This window comes from Eptesicus fuscus, chromosome 4 (assembly GCF_027574615.1).
Source record: "Eptesicus fuscus isolate TK198812 chromosome 4, DD_ASM_mEF_20220401, whole genome shotgun sequence".
Lineage (NCBI taxonomy): Eukaryota > Metazoa > Chordata > Mammalia > Chiroptera > Vespertilionidae > Eptesicus > Eptesicus fuscus.
In genome coordinates this window covers 46427767-46451394 of record NC_072476.1, presented here as the reverse complement: position 1 = coordinate 46451394, position 23628 = coordinate 46427767, and positions in this window count along the sequence as shown.

Sequence of the window (23628 nt, the reverse complement as noted above, 5' to 3'; positions counted from 1 at the left end):
AAGAATGAGGACTAGGCAAAGAACCAGAGTCAACACAGTTGAATGTGGGTTATTTATTACAGTATATGTTTTGGTTGATGCTTGCTTACCCAATATCATTCCCTGCTCTTAGTAACAGAACTCTGATTTTGTTTAGGAGGCAATGTGACCAACTGAATTACATGCTTCCTTGAACTCTATTGGAAGAAGGCATGGTAAGGTAATGTTGTTTGACCAATAAGATGTCAATTAAGGGACTTGGGAAAGCTCTGTTTTAATGATATAGGCAACTCTCATTTCAGCTTCCTTTTATACCTTCCTCCCTAGAATTTGAAGATGAGAGTGGAAATAGAGCAATCATTTGAAGGCTATGAGATAACCATGAGGATGAATGCTTCCTGTGAAGATTGGCGATGCATTAAAATAGACGGAAGCTGGGCATTGACACCATAGGGAAACAACTGTCCCAGCCTGGATGGATCTCCTCCAGATTTCTAGATGAGAAAGTCAACTCTTTTTTTTTTTTTTTTTTTTTTTTTTTTTACTGTGCTTAGGCTTCTATTATATATAACCAACTAAAAACCTAATCAATACAGCTGTATACCATGAGTGTAAAGATTGACATCTTTTGAGGAACCTGAGGGTTTTAAGGTTTTAATGTAGAAAGTGCAACTCTCATTTAATAAAAGAGACTATTCATAGCATTCCACACCTTTACACCTACTCTAAAGTGATCAGTAAAGGTCATTAAACAGGGTTAGCACAAAGATGCAGCTTTGCAGAGGGAGTCATTTAATGCCACTTTATCGTCATTTACCCCATTCCCCAAGCCATCCTACATAATAAAAGGCTAATATGCAAATCGACCGAACGGCAGAACAACTGGTTGCTATGACGCGCACTGACCACCAGGGGGCAGACGCTCAATACAGGAGCTGCCCCCTGGTGGTCAGTGAGCTCCCACAGGGGGAGCACTGCTCAGCCAGAAGCCAGGCTCACGGCTGGTGAGCGCAGCGGCCTCCACAGCAGAGCTAAGGACCCCTCAGGGATGTCCAACTGCCAGGGAGTGGGCCTATGCCGGCAGTCGTACATCCCCCAAGGGGTCCCGGACTGCGAGAGGGCACAGGCTGGGCTGAGGGACCCACCCCACAGTGCACAAATGTCATGCACCGGGCCTCCAGTACCAAATAAACATATATCCCAGGAAAAACTGTACTTGCTGTGTAAACATACTTCTAGAGAAGTTCCTTGGTGCTCCCTTTCAATGAAATTACATCCTTGAAATCTTCCTATATGGGAGTCCTGTCACAGAACACAACTTCCAGGGCAACTCTGCCCACAGTTAAAATTTAGGGTTCATTACCTAAAGTTCAGGGCGTACTAGTAAACCTTTCAACTTTGAAGTAGATATATTAAAGTTATGTGCTTCAAGGAATGACACAGTGTTTCTCCCCCCCCCCCCACTTTTGCTCCAGCAGGTTTCTACTCTAAATCCCCTTTACCACCAGCACCTTACACACAATGCCTTATCCTCCAACACAAAGCCCTCAAATTATGCTCACAGAATTAATTATCCTTCAGGGTAGATGCAGCCACCATTCAAAATAACATAAGCATTTGTATAGAAAGTCTGGATTAGATAAAGCAACATATTAACATGCTAGATTAGAAGAAGGGGAGGAGAAAATTCTACTAGTTTTCTACACGCACTCTTGCTTATGTGAATTACATTCTTTTTGCTTCCTAACATGAAGAATGTAGATTGTTTTTATTATTGAAAGTGAGATAATAGTGATCTTTCAAGTAGGAACACCACCGTGACAAATCTAAGTTATATGACCTTTATTATTATTATTATACCAGAACCAAAACACGAACAGACTTCCAGATAAAAATCTATGTGGGGTCAACTAGAGTTACATATGTTTTTCCATTTCAAAACAGAATTACTCCATAAAGTTTTCTGATATCTTTTTAATGTTTCCCAATGAAGCTTTAGAAAAATAATGAAATTCGGCTAAAATGATCACAATCCAGTCAAAAGTTCAAAGTAAATTATTGTTTTTTTAAGTGTTAAATTCTTACATGTCAAATTACCTGTTTCAGAGATCTTTTACAATTTTTTTTTTTTAATTTTAATTCCCCAGTCTTTTTCTCTACGTAGGCAAGGACAATAAGCAGGAGGCAGCCTGGAATTTTCAGAGCTCTTTAGCATCACCAAGACACTATACACAAAAATGTAATACACAGGTGTAATACACAACTTAGTCTGCCTACTTCCTGGAAGGCAATTCAAATTTCGGCTGGTAAGGTCCTCAGCACCCTGGTCCAACCTTTCATAGAAGCATACGGTGAAACATTACGATTGCCTCCTTTACCATCAGTGTCTGACAAGTGATGTAAATCTGAACAGAAGTAATTATTTGCCAAGCCCTGCGGCTTGAAGCGGCAACACCGCCCCTGTAGGGGATGTGGAAGCAAACAGGGCAGGGTTCTGAGTGGTGGTGAGCGGAGCCCTCTGGGCGCTCACCTGGCTAGCGCGCGGAGGCGCGTAGGGAGCAGGGTCTAGATTCCAGACTCGCCTCTTAATTCTCCAGTTTGCGCCTGAGCGCTTCGTTCCCCTCTCGCTAATAGGTTTAATCAGTACAGGTGGCACACTCTGGGTTCCGAAGTTTGGAATGTAGAGACCCTGTGGCACATGAAAGTTCTCCACAGCTTGCTGTCCTGTGCAACTCTGTCCCCGAGAGCGCATCCCCATCCTGGTCCGCCCCGGGGGCTGTCCACCGAGCAGCCGGACAGGTCGCTGCTGGTGCCACAGCACCGTGACACCCAGGATCCTGCCCGAGGCTGCAGATCCGCCCCTCTTACCCGGGACAGGCGGCCAGAACCCGTCCCCCGCCCCAACCCCTCACACCCCCCACCCCCAACCCCACCCTCCAGGCAGGGGCCCTCCGAGACTCAGGGGAAGACTCGCATCCTACGGAGATGTCTCCCCGTGCCCAGACAAAGACGGGGCTGGGAAAAGTTGGACCAACTGGCTCCTCCAGAAGGCGAGTCACACGGCCCCTCGGCCTCAGTGCCCGGGCCGGCGACGCGCTCGCAAGGTCGCAGCCAACTTTTCCCGGGAGCTTCGGTGCAACTTGCTGGAAGTTGGGGCGAGAGGGCAGCGGCGGGGTCAAGGGCAGCGCCAGAGGCTGGTCTCGCCCCGCCGCTGGCGCGGACCTCCCCGAGTACCTGCTAATGTATCCGTCCCCGTCGCCGTCGCACGTCTGGAAGAGGCGCCGCATCCGCTCCTCCTCGCCGGTGCTGGACGTGTCGCTGCTGCTGCTGCCGGCGCCGCCGCTGCTGCCGCCGCTGGCGCTCCCTGCCGCCGCCATCATGCGCCCGCTCCTGCTCGCGGGGAGGACGCGCTGCCGCTGGAGGATCCGCGAGGCTCCGAAGCGGGTCGCCGCCGGGAACCTGCCTGGCGACGGAGCATGCCCAGTGGCCGCCGGGCGCTCCGGGCGCGGGAGTCCACCTCTCCGGGTTTTGCCGGGGCTGGGAAGATGGGCGTTCTGCGATCGTGGGAGCCGGCACCTTAGGGGAGAGGGAGGAGAGGAAGGTGCTCCCGAGTCTGGGAGCCCAGGGTGGCGCCGGGGACGCGAGGGGAGAGGGTACACCGGAGGCGCCCTGGAAAGGTGTCAGCTCCGTGCAACCGGCCGCGAAGCGGGCCCCGGACACTTGGGGGCGATTAGGGCAGAAGGCGGGTGTTCTCCCCGCAGAACGCTTCCGACAGCCTGTAGTCACGAATTCCCTTTTCGGGAACAAAATAAACGCTACCTCTTTTGCAAACTCAAAGCGGTGCCCCTGGTCCCACTCTGCAAACTGCGCGGGGTTCTGCACCCAAAGTCTCAAATGAGACTTGGACTGGTGGGTCTTTTTATGCGTTTTTGACACCTGTCCAAAAAAAAAAAAAAAAAAAAATCTGACCCCTCTTAACCCAGACTGGTCTTCCATCTCTAGTGGGAAAAATCTGCGCTCCTGTGTGGCATTGTGCACACGGTTGGCCGATTTCTAGAATCGGCTCGCTCTCCTGACCTGGCATCAGCAGAATTTGCCCCAACAGCTTTAGCGAACATATTTGATCCACACAATAGACCTGAGAGACAGCTCTGTTATTATCAACTTTATGTCTTAGGAAGTAGAGTTGCCTTGGTTATAAAATAAGATAGTGTATAATGCACTTGGGACAATACCTGGCACCTACTAAATGCTCAATAAATGTTAACTCTCATTATCCCAATTTATAGATAAGAAAACAGAGGCACGGAGATTTGCTTCTGGCCCCAGGCTCAGGAAGTGTCAAGACAGAGGCCAGCCCAGGTAGACAGTTTTTAGACCGTACCCTTCCACCTCTGCAGAGAGGAACCCACAGTGAACCAATTTGTGGGTTTGAGAATGACTCATTATCCTGTCCCAGACTTTCTGCCAGAGATCTGTGGAATCCCGTGTTGGTTTGAAAACACATCTGCAGATTCTCTGGTGCACCTCTCATCAAGAGGTGGGGCCTGTCGCCTCCCCTGGAAACTGAGTGGGCCTTTGTGACTGTGTTGACTTGTGAGGCCAGGTTAGAAAACACAGTGCAGATTCCACCTGGCTTTTCAGGAGGGACACAGGCCTCTGAAGTCCAGAACCGCCCTGAAAGAAGTTCACCCACCCTGATGCTGCTATGCTGGAGAGACCAGGCGTAAAGACAGAAAGAGATGCCCAAGGAGCCTCAGCTGTCTGAGCCTTCCCACCCCAAGAGCTAGATGAGTGAGTGAGTCTTGAGAGGCTGGTAGCCCTGGATGCTGCAACTGCCTGAAAAGGCCCTGAGCAAAAATTGTCCAGCTGAGCCCAGCCAACCCCCAAAGATCCTATATAATAAAAGGCTAATATGCAAATCGACCAAACTGCAGAACGACCAGTCGCTATGACGTGCACTGACCACCAGCAGGCAGACGCTCAATGCAGGAGCTTCCCACTGGTGGTCAGTGCCCTCACACAAAGGGGAGTGCCGCTCAGCCAGAAGCCTGGCTCACAGCTGGCGAGCGCAGTGGCAGTGGTAGAAGCCTCACCTGCCTCCATGGCAGTGCTAAGGATGTCCCACTGCCAGATGTCCGGGCCTAAGCCATCAGTTGGAAATCCCCTGAGGGCTCCCGGACTGCGAGAGGGCGCAGGCCGGGCTGAGGGACTTCCTCCCCACCCCGAGTGCACGAATTTTGTGTACCAGGCCTCTAGTATGATAATAATGAAAGGATTATTGCTGTTTTAAGTCACTAAGTTTTGAGGTGTTTTGACATGCAACAATAGATAACTGGAATATGCCCATATGTCTTGGGGCCCTCTGCCCAGTCATAAAGAAAGTTTCTCTGCCCTATTGTCTCTCTCCATCCCATCCACCCATTCCTACTTTAGTTTTTTTTTTTTTTTTCCATTCTGTAAGTTCTCAGTATTTCAGGACACATATAGGATGTCATCTTAGAAAAACTCTGTTGGTCTAGCCTATATTTGCTTAATAGATGCTACTAGCAACACAAATATTCTTGTCTATAATGGAAGGACCAGTGACCAAGTTCCTAAAAATAAATAAATATTTTAAACCCTTATTTTGCATAGAATAAAACTTATTGTCCTAGAATACAGCCAGACAGGTGTTGTCATTCCTCAAATCCTCCTAGAGCATCAATGGTGGGGGAGGGGGGGCGGGGGGAGAAAGAAAAGAAGCATTTTTTCTAAATACAACATGAATGGAGGGTCTGGAAACCCAAAGAATTGTCCAGGATTTGAGTAGATCTCTTCATGACCACACTCCGTATATACAGAAAGTGGAGTATAAACCTCAACCGGTTATATCTCAAAGCAAAGAATGCTTTTCTCCTGAGAGAATATGTGCATGATCGCTCCAGAGATTTAAATTGAAACCATCTTGAATTAAATCTGAACACACAAAAAGTGGATGTTGACAAATTTCCTAAATAACACTAGCTAATGCTTGGGTAACTCAGAAATGACTTGAACAGATAGGTTCAACCTTCCAGAAAAGAATTTGCTTCTGATCTGATATGAAGCATATGAAATTTCACCAGAAAAGGTTACTAGGAGAGGGAGAAATTGGTAAGACATTGAAAATAGAGGTGCCATATGAATATAAAGATGATAAATAGAAAGTGCGAGCTTGAAATGAGAACTATACCCATGGCCATAAATCTAACAGTACTGGTTATATCATAATTTCAAAGGTTTTATATATTGATCTGAGATTAGCACATAGCTAAACATTGTTGTCCTTATCCTCATTTTTTCCCTTCTTCTCAGATTCCTCTTGGTTATAATAACACTTCATATTTCAAAATCCACTGTATACATTACAAGACATACTGTCCTATATACTGGTCTAAAGTTACCAGTTAAAACAAAACAATCGCAGGGTTGTGCAAACTTGATTTTTTGGTGCTTGCCCCTCCAAATTTTGTTTACCTGAACTAGGACTACATGCTAGACTTGGAGCGAGGACATTTCTGGTGCCCTCTGTCCACTTTTCTCTCTCCTGGTGTTTTTATGAGCTCAGCTAAGTTCCCATAACCCTCAAGGAGTCCTTCTTCACCTTCCCAGGTCACACTGATCTCCCAGGGCTCTCAGCTTGAAGCACACATTTTGAGAGCAGAATCACATAATAATGGTGATTTTCCACCCCCTCCCAACAATATCTATTATTTATTATTAAGTGAGATTATTCCTATTATTGAAAGAAAGCAGTGAGGAAGAGTTGAGTAACTCGACTAACTTCTATTAAGCCATTATTGCAAGACAATGAGTACCGATTTACATGTTTAAATATTTTACCTTACTTAATACTATCTAGTGGAAGAGCTGATGTTCATGAGCCCATTCCTAAACTTCAAGTGATGTGGGTTACCTGATTTGACACAATCTTATGTGGGATCCCGCGTCAACAGAGGAAATACACTGCAAGGAATACTGGCTGATACCCTGCAAGTAAGAAGGACAAACCCATACTAGCAATAAATGTCGAGTGTGAGCATGAATCACTGGCCCTTTCAAAATAGAAGTGGCCCAATGTAGTCAACTTGCCATCAGGTGGTCAGTAGGGTTCCTCAAAGAATGATGCCATATTGGGTGCCCAGCATTAGTCTCTGTTAATAGCAGGTTGGACATTTGATAGCAATAACAGCTAATTGTTAAGTTGGTGCCCATGATGTTGGGCCCATGCATAGCTCCCATTTCTGGGGTGACTAATAACAGGGGCTGGCTGGCATCATCTGGTCGAGTCATTTTGTCTACTTGGTTGCTTAATGTTTCTTCATTGGTGGATGCTCTTTGGTGTAATTTAATATGTGATAGAAAGGTCTTCCCAGTTTTCATCCACCTCTCTATGTTTGTTCACATGTCTACCCAGTCGTTCTTGTCCTCCTGTTCTTCCAATCTTCCCCCTTCCAGCTGGCTAGGCCATTTGTTACTACCTATGAGTCTATATATATTCTAACTTAAGGCCATTTTTCTCTGTACAAAGTGCATGATCACTTGAAGCTCTGCCTATTGGGAGATTTTCCCTTGCTATAGTTTTGGTTCTCAGGGAAGAATACACAGAGGCACAATTTGGTATGTTGGATAACTATCAAGGAGTGTGCTGGAAAAGACTACGGAAAAAAGAAAAAGAAAGCAAGATTGGGCAGAGAGGAAGTATAGCTTGATATAGACCTGCTGGGAATCTTAGTTGGCCTGATAGGAAGCTCTGGAACTAAAATGATCTTTCAGAGTTGTCCTGCCATGGCTGGGCCTTATAGCTCCACTTCAGTCAGTCACTGGGTATAGGCTACTTTGAGAAGATTGTGATTCTGGTCTTTGAGGCTGAGTCAATCCCTGAACATTTTGACAGCTGAAGGCTGATGCTGAGGACATTCCAAGCAGCTGGAGCAACAAGTCCTTTTTGAAGGGTGATTGGGTGGCACATCTTTGTGTCCACCCACAATTAGATAGCCTGAGTTCAAGTCTTGTTTATGTTGATTACTTTCTGGGTAATCTTGGATAAATTACTTAACCTCTCTGAGTTTTGGTTTCCTCATCTATAAAATGGGAGTTAAAATATTAGTTATTTCATAGGAATTTGTGAAATTCCAGGACATAATTCATTTAAAGGACATTATTTGGATCACTAGGAAGAGCCCAGTGAAACTTCGCTATTATGATTTTTTATTATAAAACCGGATCAGCATATACATCATGATATGTTCCCGCCCTTTATTGTTGGATATCTGATATCATCAGACCTTTTCTTTTAAAATGTTTTATATTTATCTTTCTGGGTTCAGATGTAGGAAGTTGACTATACAGTAGTTAGATTAAAATCTCTAGTGAAAGGATCTGCATTTTCTTTATATACCCAGCACCTCTTATACACAAGGCTTGCATTTCTTCTTGCACCTGATGGGTATGGAAACCTTGGGACATGATTGTGTGCATGGCTGAGTGTGTACATGCTTATGCATCATCATCACTCTCTCATTACCTCAGATGATGACTGGCTCTCCAGTTACCTCCACTTCAGCTATGGTGTGTTTGGTGGGCTGTGATGAGAAGCCTTCCACCTGGCAGGTGATCAGTGTTGGTTGGCTTTAAATAATTTCTAGCTAAATACCATCTTTTGTAAGGAGCCTGGGTATCCTGGGTTTAAGCTGAACAACCATATTCTGTGAAGAATAAAACTGGCTTCCAGTGAAGAAAATGATGAGGCCAAGAGCCCCTGAGAGAAGCGCTCCAACCCAACATTTTAGGCAATGCCCTTAGGGCAGTGGTTTTCAGATTGCAGGTTGCAACCCATCAGTGGGTTGCAAAATCATTTTAGTGGATGGTGACTAGCTTTTTTTTTTTTTTTTATGAGCTAGAGAAATATAAAATAAAAATATCGGGATGTATTTAACCTAGTAGTCTTACACATTGTTTCAGAAAACTTTTCCATTTGTGCATGTATGTTTTTGTTCTGGAATACAATGTGGTGTTGTTGTTTTTAAAGTATGTGTGTGCCTGAAATACACTGCCTTAGGGGGAAGATACTTACAGCAAGAACAATTATCATGACACTCAGCCCACATGCCCTACTTTTTTTTTTTTTTTTTTAATGAGAAGTGACCTGAGGCATTTCTCTTAATTCTCTCCACTTCATTTTGGGTGATCAGGGTAGACTATATTTTATTTCTCCTTCTCCTATGACCCTTCTCAGTTCTCAATGGTGCCTGGGTTGGGCCAAGAAAACTTGTCTGCTCAATTTCTTTCTCTTATCAGGCAAAGCAGTCAAGAGTGAGCTAGGCTGCTGGGTTCTGGGAAGGGGTTGGAGCAGGCTTCTGATCTTAGATGAATGGACCCAATAAAGAAATTACTGGAAATACCATTTGGATCCTCAAATCTAAATTGCTAGACAGAAATGTGGAGCCAATGTGCAGAGGCAAACAGTTTCAGAAACAAGGTGGGAGGAAAGGTTGATTTTGCAGGGCAGAAATGGGAGGAGGAAAGGCTAAAGGGAAGAAATCTCAAAATGAGGAATATTCACAGCAATGCTTCATGAATTGAAAACGTATAAGCTATTTCCTTATCTACCAATTTACCTATTTTAAGTGTGCTCAAAAAGAGATGATAGGGGTGTGGGTTACACAGGTGTATCCATTTTCAAATTATATATATATGCATTTCAGTAGGTATGTATTTTACTTAAAAAATGACAGGCCTCTTCTACCATGTGAGATGCAGGGAGAAGGCACATGCTATGAACCAGGAAGAGCCTCTCATCAGAGAGACCATGTTGGTGCCTTGCTATTGGACTTCCAGTCTTCATAAGTGTGAGAAATAAATTCATGTTTTTGTGTTGTTGTTATTAATATATAATTTAAAGTAAGAATGGGAAGTGTGTGGAGGTACAGATGAATGAGGGATGGCAGGGTTGAGGCTGGGTGATGGGTACATGGGGATTCATTATGCTGTTCTGTTACGTTGTATTTGAAAATATCCACAATATTATAAAATGCCTTTAACAATCTTCTTTGTTATTAATCCACCCAAGGGCTGACATTATCTTTTTCTCCATAACCTCAAACCAACATGGAAGCAATGAATGGCTACATGGTCTCCACATTCTTGGCTGCTCCCAACAACCAGGTCCTGAAGTTGGGATAGAGGAAGCTTTCCAGGAGAGACAGTCTTCCATAGTTACACAGACAATCAGAAGGGATCTAAGAGAGATGATGGCTTTGTGTCTAAAACATTTATTAAATCCAGCATTTATCCATTGATTTAACAGATTTCTCTAGGAAACCTGTCAGAACGTCCCTGGAGCCCGTGAAGGTAATAAAAGGCTTGTGCTTGCCAGTTCGGTTTTGCATTGATAATTAAAGAGGCAATAAGACCTGTACCCACCTGGAAATTGCCTGATGTGAATTATGAATAGAGAAGTTGGGGTAGCAACAGCTGGCATTTCAACATGTGTGGTTTTCTTTAACAGGAAGCCACAAACTAATCTCTGAGGCCCAACACAGCATGAAACCTGTAGAATTGCTTGCTCAGGGCTAAGAATTTAAAGGCTTGATGGTGATGAAATGGTTCCCCTCATCCATCTCCTCATTAACAGGTCCAGAGTGAGGGTGTGTGGCCAGGGGCTGATCTTGATGTCTAATGATATGAGGCATAACTGCAGCATTGATGTAAAATAGTATGGTGGAAAGGTATTCTAATCTTGAGTCTTTAAGTAACTATACAGTATTCGACAATCCACCCAGCCAAGCTATACTTTCATTTCCTCACCTGTAAAATGATCTGGTTGAATTCTAAAGATTCCTTTCATTTCTAAAATTTCATGATTTATTTGCCATTAAGTTCCACTCACCCATTACATTGGCTAATTATTAATAATGCAGAATTTTTGCCCATGCATTACCTAATCCTCCGCAAGAGTCAGTCTCAAAAGCAGAGTAGTAACTACTTCTATGTGGTGACTTAGAGCATAATGAGATGGAATCTCAAGTTTGCTAACTTCTTTTTTTTAAAAAATATATTTTATTGATTTTTTACAGAGAGGAAGAAAGAGGGATAGAGAGCTAGAAACATCGATGAGAGAGAAACATCCATCAGCTGCCTCCTGCACACCCCCCACTGGGGATGTGCCCGCAACCAAGGTACATGCCCTTGACCGGAATCGAACCTGGAACCCTTGAGTCCGCAGGCCGACGCTCTATCCACTGAGCCAAACCGGTCTCGGCAAGTTTGCTAACTTCTTACTAGCTATAGCATTTCTTGAAATTAGACTAGAAGAGATCTGTGTCTTTGCATTTTGGAGGTTAAGACTCCCTTATTAAAATGGAAATATCCCTGGAAGGCTACTCAGTACTTAATACTAATTTAAAACTTTATGGAAATAGTCCATTAGACAGGGCTTGTGGGCAGAGAGAAAAGGGCTGAAGAAGAATACAAAGGCACCTATGTGAATCCAGTGCACTTCTTGGATTCAACTGCCTTGAGTGATGGATCACATGAGTTTTAACACATAACTCTGAAGTCCCTTATATCTCTGTTATGAACTAAATGCTTGTATCCCTGCCCCAAATTCACATGTTGAAGCCCTCACCTCCAGTGTGGTGGTATTTGGAGGTGGGACCTATGGGAGGAAATTAGGGTTAGATGAGGCTATGAGGGTGGGGCCCTCATGATGGGATTAGTGCCCTCATAAGAGAAGATATGGAAGAGACATGAAAGAGCTTGCTCATGTTTTTCTGTACTCACATACAAAAAAGTGGAGGGGTGGGGGGTGCATGTGAGCACACAGCAAGAAAGTGGCTATCTGAAACCAGGAAGAGAGCTCTCACCAGAACCAGTTCCTGCTGGATGTTGATTTTGGGCTTTTCCACCTCCAGCACTGTGAGAAAATAAATTTCCAGTTTAAGCTACCTTGTCTGTATGTAGTATTGGGTCATGGCAGCTTGAGCTGACTAATACAATATTTTTAAATCCTCCTGGTGTTAGCCAAGGGACAATTTGTCAAAATGGACATGAAAGAAATGTCCCCAAAACATCTGGCAAGGGATTATTCTCAGAGGTCACCAGGCTGGCCTTTCTTCTGGTGCTACTGCTCAGGTTGACTACTTTTGGATGAACTTGACTACTTTTGGATGATGCATCCAAAAAGGTGATTGCAGTTTCTAAAAAACAACAACAATAACAAAAAAGCACTACCACTTCTCTCTTAACCTGTCCCGCATGTGCAGTAGGTTTGCTAACTTGATATGTGTTAGAACTAAAAGACTTTTAATGATTTAAAAAAACAACAACAGTCAACTTTTTCAAACATGCTCCAAAGTAAAGAGAATGGTACAAAGAAAACTCATATATTCATCATCAAGATTCAATGATTTTCCAGGATTTTGCTTGTGAAGATTTTAAAGAGAATTTCAGCAAGAGACAAAGTATATTTACAAAGTACTAGCATGCCATGGGGAAAATAAACTCATTGTTTTGTGGGGTGTATAAAAACTATCAAGCTATTGAAAAATGTATCTAGTCCTTTTTCAGCTATACGTAAAGGTAAATTTGGCCTAAGCTTTAAAAACTGGATTCTTTAATAAAATGAAAACATGAAATATTCAGTGGTAAACCTTTTTTCTTTCAGTAGGTTTTTGATGTTTCCTTCTCTTCGGAGTGGCCCAAGACGGGGGTTCCCAGAAGAGGGCTCCATGAATAGACAGACTCTCCCTCTTCATATCCAACTTCTTTGTAACTGTCTCCTGAGGGAGAAGCCTAGGGATATTTATTCTCCCAACCTTGCTGCATCTTCTCAGAGATTCTCATCTGATTCCTTTTACAATCAGTTACATCCTTAAAGTGTCATCATTTCTACACTTGATTTTTACAGCCTACTCTTGACTGACATTTTAACAGCATCATTTCCTTTCAATTCTACAAGGACATATGCCAGCTGACATATTTATATCACTCCTATCTTTAAAACTATGTAGTGGTTCTACGTCCCAGTAAAATAAATTTCCTCTGCTACTAGACCATAGACTAGACTCACCTTGATCATCTCAGGTCACTGATTTTTTTCCTTGTGTCCTTCAACCTGCCTCTCCATGTTCCCAGTGAGTGGTCCTCAGGGTTGGACATGGTACCTTTTCTTCTACACCACCTCTTTCCTTAGAAAGTTCTCTGCAAGTTCTTTTTCCAATTTCTTCTTCCCCTTTTATTGTATCTCTTTAAAATTATATCTACTTAAAACACACACACACACACACACACACACACACACACACACACACACACACAGCAAGGCTGCCTGAAAGAGATTATTTTCTTCTCCTCAGCATGAGAACAAGTGCTCCATAAGATACACAATGCATTTGCTGACCTATAGTGTTCACATTTGCGGGGGTGAGATTTAGTGTTTGGGAAATAGTTTAAGGCAGTGGTCGACAAACTCATTAGTCAACAGAGCCAAATATCAACAGTACAACGATTGAAATTTCTTTTGAGAGCCAAATTTTTTAAACTTCTTCTAACGCCACTTCTTCAAAATAGACTCGCCCAGGCCAAAAACCGACTTCTGCGCATGGGCCACGAAGTTTCAATCGCACTGTACGTGCGCACCTGCATGTGGTATTTTGTGGAAGAGCCACACTCAAGGGGCCAAAAAGCCACATGTGGCTCACGAGCCGCGGTTTGCCGACCACTGGTTTAAGGGGTTCCAGGTGGTTTTGAGGCACATCCTATAAAAATATTCCTTTAAATTTTAAATTCTAAGACTTAAGAGACCATGTCTATTTACATTTTTCTCTATAAGTGCTGAATGTATTTAGGGTTTGATGTTTTGGGTAATGATTAGAATATGCCATGATGATATGATAGTGGGTAAGAAAAAGAGGAAGAATATGAACTAGTTCATAGCATCTCCAGAGAGTCTATTTTTATAATTTTTAAGTATAAGCGCTGCCTCACATGAGCCCAGTTGCTGCTGTCTCAACCATTAGTATGATTTATATGTTCACAGCTGTATGTTAAAATCAATGACCTTCATGATGTAGGACCTAAAGCAAAAAAAGATAGCTTTTTAGTACCACCTTGTGGCTAACCTCTTAATATACATTTTAAGCTGATTACTACGTAGATAGGTAAGTAGGACATATACAGAGCTTTAGCAAAATATGCATTTTGATGTATATATAATTATATAGGTAACAAATAGTAGAGCGGGAAGAAATTTTACAATGACTTACACTTCAGGTAGGGGGGGGATAAATTTCATTTCACAGATTCAGAGATGAAGGACTCAATTTCTCTGTAATTCACTTAATCTCATTCAGGGGCCCCCTAGCCCATCCCTAGCTTGTTTCTAAATTCAAGGCCGTGTGGGAAGGGGCTTCCAACATCAGTCACTTTTGAGTCCTTCATTGCTTTTTTCCAGCTGCAAAACACCTTCAGGTCTGGTGTATATCTCTGCCACTTCTAGACCCTTCTTAGGCACCAGGAATTCTCTGCTTCTCTACACTGCACCGAGCTACCTGCCTCCACATAGCACAGCACCATTCTTCCCTGGGCTGCCCTCTGGTGCTCCAGCTGGGAGAGCAGCACATGTCCTGCTGTTCTAGGAGCTCCCAAATCATCTGGAGGTTTTGTTAGTCCTCTTCTAGGAGCACAGGGCTCAGGATCTTTTTTAGCGACTCACTTCGTGTTAGTACATGACTTCTTCCTCCACTAAGTCTCCATATTTCTCCTGCTCCCCAGCCACTGGCAACCATTTTTCTACTCTCTACTTCAATAAATTTGATTTTAAAAAAATATATTTCACACATAACTGATCCCATGCAGTATTTGTGTCCTTGGTCTGGCTTATTTCATTCGGTATCATGCTCTCTAGGTTCATCTATGTTGTTGCAAATGACAAGATTTCCTTCTTTTTGTAAGGCTGAATAATATTCCATTGCATATATATCACATTTTCTTTATTAATTTATTTGTCATCAGACACTTAGGTAGTTTTCAAACCTTGGCTATATTGAATAATGCTGCAATAAACATGGAAGTACAGATATTTCTTCAAGATAATGGTTTTGTTTCCTTTGGATATATACACAGAAGTGAGATTGCTGGATCATATGGTAGTTCCGTTTTTAATTTCTTGAGAAACCTCCATACTGTTGTTCTTAGTGGCTGCACCAATTTACATTCCATTATTCATGTGCCTGTGGGCCATTTGTATATCTCCTTTGGAAAAATGTCTATTTAGGTTCTTTGCCCATTAAAAAAATATTTTTATTGTTGACACTATTGTAGATGTCTCCCATCCCTCCCTCCCCACCTGTATCCACCTCCACCCATTCCTTGTCCTCATTCTCTTGGCCCTCCCCAAACTATTGTCTATGTCCATGGGCTATTCGTATATGTTCTTTACTAATGGTTGGGACAGCAGCAACTGGACTCATGTGAGCCAGCGCTTATACTTAATCCCTTCACCTCCCTTTATCCAGTCCCTTCCACCTCCTCCCCTCCCCTCTTACATTTATTTGTCAGTCTATTCCATGTATCCATGTCTCTGTTTCTATTTTGTTCATCAGTTTATTTTGTTCATTAGATTCCACATATTAGTGAGATCATGTAGTATTTGTCTTTCTATGATTTCTTTGCACATTTTAAAGCTGGGTTATTTGTCTTATTGAGTTGTATGAGTGTCTTATATATTTTGGATATGACCCCTTATGGGATATGTGACTTGCAAATATTATCTCCCATTTCATAGGTTGCCTTTTCATTTTGTTTCCTTTGCAGAGCAGAAGTTTTAGTTTGAAGTAGGCCTTCTTGTTTATTTTTGTTGTCTTTGTTTTGTGTGTCAAATCCAAAAAAAAAAAAATCATTGCCAAAACCAATGACAAAGAGCTTATTCCCTAGGCTTTATTCTATGGGTTTTACAGTTTCAGGTCTTACGGTAAAGTCTTTTTTTGTGTATGGTATAAGATAAGTTTTGTTTCATTCCTTTGAATGTGGATGTCCAGTTCTCCTAGCACCATTTATAATTATAATCCTTCTGTAAAGAAGAGCTGTCTTTTCTCTCATTTATTTTTAAATTTAATTATTTATTATATTACTGTGGGCTCATAGCTATTTATGTTACTCTTTGGGTTATAAATCAATACTATTTTAATTTTATTATTCAAATTGTGCCAGCATTAGTCCGTAGGAAGGAGTTCCTTAAGGTTGGCTCCTGTGTTCTTTTGAAAATCTTGTATCCTGTTTTGAGCAATTCTTTATTTTCTGATACATGAAGATGTTTCATGCTCATCTTGGTTTTGTCCTGTCCCAGCCCTGGTGACAACCTTTGCTCTAGAGAGCCCTGGTTTCTTTTATCAGAGAATGGTATTGAGAAAGTAGGATTTGGGGACAAGGTGTACTCAATGGTTGGGATGTCATTTCTTCTAGGCCTTTCCAGTATTTATACTCATGCATACATACTCATACATTTATTTTTATTTCTCTGCCCATCTGTATATGTATATTAAAAACTATGATGTCATACTGATACTGCTAATTCCAATCCAACACCACAGAGCTCATTCTCAATTTCCCTCTTTCCTTATTTGTAATTCCTTCCCCCAACATATGGCTGAAGACCAGAGAAGAGAATCACAGGAGGGTAGTGTAAATCACTACTACCCACATGCCAGACTTAGCCATATGGCTTTACAATCTCAATGCAAAACATAAGGGCAGAAATGTGGGGGAATATGAGTGTTATACTCAGAAAGAAGAGAAACATGAACACTGATGAGCACTCACATTCTTTGCCATACCCAGGTTGCCATGCAAATATTATAATTTTTTTTAGTGTGCCATGAGGTGAAAAAATTTGGGAAGTACTGATCTAGAGATACTAAATGACTTGTAAAAATTAAGGGGCAGCTAGATTTCTTTCAATTAAAGCATAGTATCTAATTAGAGCTAAACAATTTAAAAATTATTAGGAAATATTTTCATATGTAAATAATGAAGTCAATGGGAAAACACCAAAATTTAAATGTAATAAGTAGATTTAGATTTAAGTTTTTAATTCAGAACATATTTTTTTTCACTTCAATCTTTAAGACAAATAACTATCTGAGTATTTATGTATTTATGCCTGTTTGTTGTGTTGGGTTTTTGGTTTCCAAATTTTCATTATTTATAACTCTATGACATTCTTTTTAGTACTGTAAGGAAGTGACTAATTAACATGGTGGGGGTGACAGTTACTCTAACAGATATTAAGTTGTCAATTCAAATTCTATATGGATGGGGTTGTATGTTCTTTTCAGCTTCAGTGAAGAAGACAATTGTTCTCTGGATCTTACTTTCTGATACCTTATGAAGTTTGTAATGCATCTTCTAGGAATTAGGATAGTTTATTCTCAAAGATGAATATTCTTCCCCTTTCAGCATAACTATCATTGATGTTTTAGCACAGACTGGGTGAATATATTTGCGAAAAATTAAACATATTTACTTCAGGTAAATTAATTATCTGAGCTAAACATACTTGAGAATTAGTACCTGTATAACACAACATTTAATTAATACAGAATATTTGATCACCCAAACTGTGCTGGAATTACCTTTCAATTTATTTATTTAAAAAAATATATTTTATTGATTTTTTTTACAGAGAGTAAGGGAGAGGGATAGAGAGTTAGAAACATTGATGAGTGAGAAACATCTTCCACAACCAAGGTACATGCCCTTGACCGGAATCAAACCTGGGACCTTTCAGTCTACAGGCCAACGCTCTATCCACTGAGCCAAACCGGTTAGGGCATTACCTTTCAATTTAAAACATCAAAGATCACTGTGTGTCTCTGTCTATCCAGAGGTCCCAGAATAAATTTTATAAATGGGGGAAAAGGGTATCTGTGCCTTATTATATTATGTAGAAAAAAATACTCTAGACTCAGCCTTATAGATTAATTTAAAAAACAAATGTATTAAGGTATACTCGACATACAATAGCACATACTATACAATGTGAAAAGTTCTTATTATGTACACATATCTGAAACCATCACCAAAATAAGGTAATGAACATATCCATCACCCCGCCCCCCCCAAAAGCTTTCCTCATGCCCCTTTGAAATCCATTTCTCTCCAGTCTATTCCCAGATAACTACTGATTGATTTCTATCACTACAGATTAGTTTGCACTTTCTAGAGTTTTACATAAATGGAATTATTTGGCATATACTTTTTTTGTCTGATGTCTTTTATTCAGCACAATTATCTTGAGTTTCATCCATATTGCTGTTTGTAACAACAGTTCGGTCTTTTTATATTTGAGTAGTATTCTTTTGTGCCCACAGATCACCATTTGTTTATCCATTCACCTGCTGATGGACATTTGGATTCTTTCTAGTGTTTGGCTATTATGAACAGTTGTGTTCTAGTCTTTGTATGGACACATGCTTCCATTTTTCTTGGATAAATACCTAGGAATAGAATGGCTAGATTTTACAGAAACTGTGTTTTAACTTTTTAAAGAAACTGCCAAATTGTTTTCCAAAGTGCTTTCTTTCCTTCAATAGTGATGAGAATTTCAGTTCTTCTACTTCCTCTCCACTACTTGGTAAAAATCAGTTAATTTTAGACATTCTAATAAGTATGTGTATTTAATTTGAATTTTCTACTGATTAATGATAGCTACTAGCATCTTTTAATGTGATTATTTGCCATTTATACATCTTCTTTGAAAAAGTGCCTCTTCAAACTTTGGCCAATTTAAAAAATTGGGTTGTTTTCTTATTAGGGTGGTTTTGAGAATTATTTCTATATTTTGACATGTGTTTTATCAGATATATGATTTGCAAATATATTCACCTAGTCTGTGCTTTATCTTTTCATTCTTTTAACGTCTTTCAAAAAAGAAAAGTTTTTAACTTTGATAAAATCCAATTTACCTATTCTTTTTTTCACCCTCCTCTCTGCTTTTATTCTTGATAGCATTATGCAAAATCTAACATAATATAAACTAAAATTATTTCTTTACTGTCTTCTCCTATAGTATTTTCTTTTAAAATATGTATATATATATATTTAATTTCTTTATTGATTAAGGTATTGTGTTATATCTAAACAGTCTGTATCTAACTCAAGGTCACAAACCTTTTCTCTTATGTTTTCTTCTAGAATTTTATAGTTTTAGCTCTTATAAACCCTATACTTCATTTTGAGATAATATTTGTATATGGGGTGAAGTAAGGTTTGGGGTTATTTTTTAAATTTTTATTTGCATTTGGCCATTCAATTATTCAAGCATTATTTGTTGGAAAGGCCATCCTTTCTCAGCTGAATTTTCTTTTTACCTTTGTTGAAAGTCAGTTTTCCAAATATATGTGTACCTACTAAAGAAAGAAATTGAAGAAGATAAAAATAAGTGGAAGCATACAAGGTGTTCCTGGATAGACAGAATTAGCATTATTAAAAAGTCCATACTACCAAAGCAATCTATAGATTTAGTGCAATTCCTATGAAGGTATCAATGCTGTCTTTCACACAACTAGAACAAATATTCCAAAAATTTAAATGGAACCAAAAAGACAGTAAATAGCCACAGCAATCTTGAGAAAGAAGAACAAAGTTCATACTATCTGATATCAAACTATACTACTAGTTTAAGACCATAGTAATTAAAACAGCATGGTACTGGCATAAAAGCAGACATGTAGATCAATGGAGCAGAATAGAGAGCCCATGAATAAACCCACACCTACATTGCCAAATAATATTTAATAAAGAAGGCAAAAACATACAAATAGGTAAAGATAGTCTATTCAATAAATAATGTTGGGAAAATTAGACAGATATGTGCAAAAGAGTGAAACTAGACTACCTTCTTACACTATACACAAGAATAAATTTTGTGCAGCAAAGAAAACCATCAACAAAATGAATAGACAACTTACTGAATGAAAGAACATATTTGTCAATGATATATCTGATAAGAGCTTGATATCTAAGATTTATAAAGAACTTAGACAACTCACCATCAGAAAAAAGCAAACAATCCAATAAAAATATGGGCAAGGGCTCTGAATGACACTTCTCCAAAAAGGATATACACAAGGTCAATAGACATATGAAAAGATGCTCAATATCACTAATCATCAGAAAAATGCAAATTAAAAAACACAATGAGATATCACTTCATTCCTGTCAGAATGGCTATCATCAATAAATCAACAAACAACAAACTGTTGTTGAGGATGTGGAGAAAACCCTCATGCACTGCTGGTGGGAATGCAGGTTGATGCAGCCACTGTGGAAAGCAGTATAGAGTTCCCTCAAAAAATTAAAAATGGAACTGTATTATGACCTAGGTACTCCACTTCTAGGAATATATCTGAAGAAACTAGAAACACAAATTCAAAAGAATATATGCACCCCTGTGTTCATTGTGGCGTTATTTATAATAGCCAAGATTTAGAAGCAGCCCAAGTGCCCATCAGAATATGAGTGGCTAAAAAAGCTGTGGTACATACACAATGGAATACTTATACAAAGGAAGGAAATCTTACCTTTTGTGACAGCATGGATGGGCCTGGAGAGTGTTATGCAAAGTGAAATATGCCAGTCAGAGAAAGACAAATATATGATTTCACTTATATGTGGACTCTAACAAACAAACAAACAAACAAAATAGAAACAGAGTTATATAGAAAACAAACTGACAGTTGTCAGAGGGCAGGGTTTTGGGGGGCTGAGTGAAAAAGGTGAAGGGATTAAGCAAAAAATAAAAATTAAACTTCATAGACACAGAAAACAGTGTGGTGATTACAAGAGGGAAAGGGGCGTGGGGGAAGTGGGAAAAGGTAAATGGGGATAAATGATGACAGAAAGAGACTTGACGTTGGATGGTGAACACACATACAATATACAAATGATATATTATAGAACTGTACACCTTAAACCTATGTAATTTTATTAACCAGTGTCACCCAAATAAATTTAAAAACTATATGTGTCTATTAATGTAGTATTTATACTGTACCAATGATCTACTGTCTATCTTTATGTGAATACCACACTGTGTTATTGAATATAGCATTATAATAAGTCTTTTAAGACCAGTAGTGTAGTCCTCAATCTTTTTTTTTTCTATTTCAAAGTTGTTTTGGTTATTCTAGTGCATTTCCATATGATGCATCATCTTGTTTGTTTTTAAGAAAAAACTGTACTGGGATATTTTTAAATTCGGATTGTGTTGAATTTATAGACCAATATGAGGAGAATTGATATCTTAACTCTTTTCAGGCTTCTGATCCCTGAACACAGTATATCTTTTCATTTATTTAAGTCTTTCATTTTTCTCAGCAATGTTGTAGTTTTTGGCTTTAAAAAAATCAATTGTAATGAGATAATTCACTTTCTTCCTTATACATATTTTTCTGATTATTTTCAGTTAATTACAGTGAAAAGTGAGGTAAACAAAAAGGTGACATATCACTTTAGCTCATTACTCATTAGCCAGAAGTAAATATTTGTTCCCACCCAACTGTAAGGGCGCCAGGAAGGACAATTCTGATACATACCTGGAAAGAAAGAAAACCAGAAATACTTAGTGAACAGGATTGTTGACCGACATAATATTCTTGGTTGCCTACCCAACAGCATTTCAGCATCCCTTATTACTTGCTAAGAGAACACCAATTTTGTCCACTTTTTTTCTAGGTGACAATCTATTTTAGAAAAGAACAGACTTTTCATGATAATTCCATTCCCCATGTTCTGGTTAGGATATATAAGGATGTCTATTTTTGGGATTTCTGGGAAAGCTTTTCTCTCTTTTAAAAAGGGACATCAGACAAGACACGTATTTTCTTGCCTTTATCTCGTGTTGTGTGATGATGTGCTCACATGGAGCTGCAACCAAGAGGAGTAGCAAACACTCAAAGAATGGCCAAGTGGCAAGCTGGAGAGATTCTGAGTGATTGAGGGTATTGGTGTACAATGTTGAAACAATAAACTCTGGAGCCACCCTACCCCTAGACTTCTTGTTACATAAGATGATAAATGGCCTTATTTGGGGCATTTTTTGCTTGGTTTTCTGTCATTTGACGTCAAATCATCTAATTAGTACTGAATGCTAAGGATGAGACAGTAAAAGCATCTAATTAGTAGGGAATGCTAAGTGCTTCATCTGCATAAGGGTAATATAATCTAATTTAATCCCCATAATAAAGCTATGATATAGGCATTTTATTATATACATTTTATAGATGCAGAAATTAAAGCATAAGGAGGCTAAATTCTTGCACAAGGTCACAGAACTATAAAGATTAAAACTTTAGGTCTATCTGACACTAAAGATAACTTGAGATCATTTAAAAATATTCCATATCTTCCCTATTTTAATTTTTCTCTGAAGCATTTGTAAAAAAGTAGAATTGCAGTGTTTCACCCTAAGGACCCAGATATTTCCAGGCATATGCAAAAATATTAGATAATGTATAATCTGATTAATCTTATTACTTACTTCTATGTAACTTTAGGCAGGTCTCTTTCATTTCAACAAACATGTTCCATATCCTTACTGGGCACTAGGAATACAAATATTTAGAGCATTTATCTGAAAAGAAAGAAAAGAAGGAAGGAGAAGCAGAACATTAAATCAATACTTGATACTTGCATATTATATCACATTTACAATTCTGTAAAATGAATATTAAATATACTCATTTACAGATAGGAAACCTGAAGCTGAGCAATCAAATAAGTAGTCAAGCCACAAAGCTAATAAATAGTGAAATCAATAAAAAAATGGAACTAAGAAGCTGTGAAGTGAGATTGAAAGCAGTATGTGGCTGACCACATGTATAATGTTTTCAGTCTTATCACAATATATTTAGTGCCTCCAGCTATTATCTACTATCTATGTTGTCCTGGTATGAAGCTAGGCTGGGCTTGGTTTTCATCCATAACTCATTAATTACCAATAAATTGCATGGCCTTCGGCCAGTTTTAATTTCATCCAGCTTGTTTCCTCATTTGTATCATGAGTTAATATAACTACTTCATATAGTTTTGTGAGGATTGGAAAAATAGTGCCTCTGGGCACTTAATATATGGCAGACATTATTATTGCACACCTAAGGAAATTAAGATACACAGAGATCAAGGTAGTAGTAAATGTTTACACAATTCACTGGTAACCCTGAGAGGACCAGAATGTAGGACTTATTTCTGCTTATCCAGATCTCTTTTTAGTAGCCAGCCAAAGAGATTTTGGAGGGTAGAGACAATCAAACCTAATTGTAGATTCTAAAATATGGCCAAACAATGAATATTTATTGTGCATCTATGCAGTGCTAGCTGCTGATGAAATAGTGACCAACAAGATAAACAAGGTTCCTGATCCTAAGGCGCTTATATTCTAGCAGGAAAAGCAAATAATATATAAACAAAATAATTTCAAACAGTGGTAAATAACAGATTGATGTGGGAGAGCCTGTCCAGGTAAGGAATAGAATCCCGCTTTAAATGACTAGAAAGAGGCATCCATATGAAGAACTGGGGGGAAACTGCCTTGTGCAGGAGGAAACTATGCAATTGGAAAGTTCCTCT